Genomic DNA, 4,166 nt, shown 5'->3' on the forward strand with positions numbered 1-4,166 from the left:
TGTTTCTTCAGGAAGTCCCAGTGCAATAATCACAAATGCTGTACTTGGGTCACCAGTGTAATCATGAGATGGCACAGGGTGGGAGAGGTTTATGGATGGTGTAAAACTAAGCACCACTAAAGTTTAGGAACACATTGTCCCTCCTGCCCCCTGCCCATGTCTGTAGAAGATTCAAGTAGGTAACAGGACATGAATGGAACAGACACCTGAGCAGTCCCACTCCCTGCTCTTTGCATTCTCTGAAATCCACAGATAGGGCTCTTTTGCAAACAGTTGAAATTAATTCCAGTGCAGTCATTAAAAACAGTGTAAACCAGGTTTGCTCAGAAAAAAACCTCATCTACCTGGACTCAGCATAGCCCTGAAGTGATGTTATTTATTCATGTTCTGAGGATTTTATACCCATGCAGCAGAGTGGAGAACCACAGACTAGCTTATTTTTCTTGACTGAGCATGTCTTGCACTTTCTGTAATAGAGTGAACATCTGGAGAATCACTGGCTGTGTGTGTTGCAAGTTTGCAAATGTGCACATCTAAACTGAAACCTGAAACTTTCGTTTCTTCCAACGTGGCTTTTGGGAAGATCTACATACTTCTAAGTGGAGCTTCTTGTAATCTTTGTTCCCACAAAGTCAGTAAATGTGATTATTTTCCCTTTGTAAATGGGTAAATAGCTGGAAGAGCCAGGAAATGCTGCTCAAGTGGCTCTTCTTTCCATTGACAGGCTCTGTGCAGCTTTTGCTTTCTGTGCAGACTTCCCTGCTGACCTCTGAGATTTACATGAGAGAGTCCTGGTGGTATCCAGAGAGAGTTGCCCTTTAAACAGACAAACTGTAATGAAACATTTGGGTTTTTTCTGAGAAAGTAAGTCAAGTTTTGCATGAAAAGGGTTGTTATCAGCCTAAAACTGGACTTCGGCCTCTTCTCTGCACTCCTAGGAGAAATTGTGAGAGTGTAGGTTAAACTTCTGTATATAATATTGACCACTCTGTTTGCTGATGTTTAGCTCATTGCCTTATTATTTCAGAACCCGAGGCCTGCAGTGTGTCTGGGCTTTCTGATCTGCCTTGTTAAGTCTGTCATAAAAAATTAAGAGCTGCCTTCTGCCCCTCTCACAGCTCACTTGTAAGATTTCTTTTGTTTCTCCTACTCTTCATCACTTCAATAGCCCAAGGTGCATTTAATTGCAACCCAAGTACTTTGCATTCCCCTTGCACGCATTAAAGAGTAAATTCTGAGTGATTGGACATAACTAGTACTTACTGTAATAAATAGCATATTCATCTCTTCCACAGTCAGACAATTTCATACCGTGCAACTTCTCTGCTCTCTGAAATGTCACCACTTAAACTGCAGCACGGTTTTCCCATGAGGACACGCTGAAAAGGCCTTTCCTGAAACACAGCTTGGAAATGTAACCTGTAACATTGTATTTAAACCAATTTTATAGCACTCAAAAACTGGATGAGCAAGTGCAGTACCCACACAGTACAGACAATGTATTCTTTTTAATTTTTTTTTTCTTAGAACTGGTCCTGGGTTTAATGAATTTTGAATTTTACTTTTATTCTGGAGTCACTTGCCTTCTTGGTGGAAGCATTTCTCTATTATTAGGCTTTGCAGCTGCAGGAATAGTCCCTTTCAGATATCTGAGATGATGTGCATCACAGCAAAACTCAGGTACTGCACGTGTCGTTTCCCAACCTTGAACCAAACAGCACCAAAGCCATCCCGATGTTTGTTGGATCACGACTTTTCAGGGGAAAGCTGCTCTTATACTGGTGAAATATGATGAGGTGTTTGCTGTGAAGATGGAGAAAGGGGAAATGAATAACTGTGTTTAATCTGAAGTGTGTTTGATGCATTTGTCTCAGATTTTTAAGTGAACCAGCCAGCAATGTGTCTGCAGAACCCCAACAGAGCAGAACTGTCCTGAAAAGCCTCCACTTAATTCTTCTTGCCGTATTTCACAAATCCCAGAGAAACCACCGGAAACAGTTTGGAAAAAACTCACTAGGAGCAAAACAAATTAGGGATTAATTAAAAAACACATATTGGATTAAAAATATAGATTGGCCAATTTCTGTCAGCTTCGAGCATGGTTATTAAAAGGATCAGCACCAGACCCCCCAGCACGGCCACTGATGTTCCTTGGGGACGCCAGGGGAGAAGCTGGGACAACTTGGACAAAATACAACATCAGCCCTGCCAAGCAAGGCCGGTGGGGAATTTTTCTTGAAATGCCTCGAGAATGTCAGATCATGCCAACAAAAAAAAATTTCAATCCAGAACCGTTCATCATATGCAGGTCTTCTTAATGGATTTGTGTATATTTCTCCTGTGTAATAAAACACAGAAAGCACACGGTTTCAATTGTTTTTGTAATTAATGAAATGGAGCCACCGTATTACCTTTCTGTAGCACCAAAATGGAAGAATGACCCTGCTTTCTCTGTGGTGTTTATAAACATTCAATTGGATTAATGATTAGCGCACAGAAATAGGATTAAGTTTGGACTGATTGTTGGTTTGGGTTCTGAGGGCTGGTATCAGGCAAAGGAAAATTGGCATTTTATAAAACCACACGTGACATTGATCTTGTTACTCATTTGAAGATGACTATTGCGTCATGTTACACACAAGTGGTAAGAGAAACAATTGTACATTTGTCACATGAATTACATAAGTTACAAAGGCGTGGCTGAATCACTAATGCTCTTTCACCAAGACAAAGTTTCACCCAAAATATGGAGACCTACAAAGGAGAGAACTGTATGTGGGTTGGATTACCAGTATTCCCAAACTGCTGTGAATCCACATGCCAGCACTGGCAGCTGGTTTGTACCTCTGAACCCACAGAAAAACCTGCCCTGGAGCTGGGCTGGCCCTTGGGGCTGTGAACTGGGGTCACCTGTGTGGCCTGACCCAGAGAGCCAGGCACTGAAGGAGCACTGCAGTGTCACCTTGGGGTGTGTTTCTGTCACACAAATTTGTGTGGCCTGACCCAGAGAGCCAGGCACTGAAGGAGCACTGCAGTGTCACCTTGGGATGTGTTTTTGTCACACTCGCTAGTGCAGCACAGAGTCACTCCTGAGCTTGAGAGTCTGGACATCCTGGAGGAGTTCCAGGCTGGAGCTGGCTCTTGTTTTGCCTGTTTCCTTGGGTGGGTTGGAGCTCTTCATGCTTGACCTCTCACATTAAGCTCCTCTCTCCTCGATAAAACCCAGGGATAAGTCAGATTAATGACTTGGGTCTGTTTGTCCATTTTTGACAGGAAGCAATTCTAGCTGGTGAATAATACCTGGTGTCCTGTGTGTGCTTTTACTCTGTGTTTATGGTTACCAAAGGAGATTTCCTCCCCACACACTTCCTTTCACTAAAGGAAGAACAGCCTGACGTGCAGTTAGTCCTTGCTGGTTTAGTCATTTCACTACTGCCACATAGCCCTTATTTATTTTATCTGGATTTATTCCTTCGCTCCTCTGCTCTGATAGCTGAATACCTCCAGTTGTGTGGTTATGTTTCATTAACTGGCATTCAAGCTGTAAGTGTTCATGGCTTTAATGGAGAATCCAGTACTGGAAACAAAAGGGGTTTGTGATCTCCTCAGGACTCAGGGGCTGGGAGAATTCTGACACACCAGAGACATTCGTGCAGGAATTTCTAGGAACCGTTGTCTGGCCCAAGGGTTGGAGGCAGGTCTGTAGGACCATGAAGTAAAAATCAGGGGTGGGGTTCCAGAAACACTAAATCCTACTCAAAGCAAGATGTATTTCTACTTTTAAATTATTTATACTTTTTTTACGCTGTCTCTATCTGCCATGAGATCCACGCAGCTTTGGCAGCATGACATTGACCCTGAGTTAGTGGTGACACTGAGCACCCACAGCTCCAAAGCTTCTAAGCCCCCGCCAGTGGTTTGTCCACAAGAGGCTGTGATGGTTCATGCTGCGTTGCCTTGCACCTTCGGGAATCTTACTACCTCTTGTAAAGTCCGTGGAAACTTTGCAACCCAGAATTTCCAAAAGCCCCCAGGACTGCCAAATCTTCCATACTCATACTCTCCTACATGCAGGCAGACAGGCACTGTGTTAGATTTTATTATCTTATTATAATATTATTTTATTTTATTTTACGACACAACAATCCAGAACCCTCCTAGTGCAA

Source organism: Chamaea fasciata, unplaced genomic scaffold (assembly GCF_029207755.1).
Source record: "Chamaea fasciata isolate MVZ Bird 193981 ecotype frontalis unplaced genomic scaffold, bChaFas1.0.hap1 SCAF_22, whole genome shotgun sequence".
NCBI classification, from domain to species: Eukaryota; Metazoa; Chordata; class Aves; order Passeriformes; family Sylviidae; genus Chamaea; species Chamaea fasciata.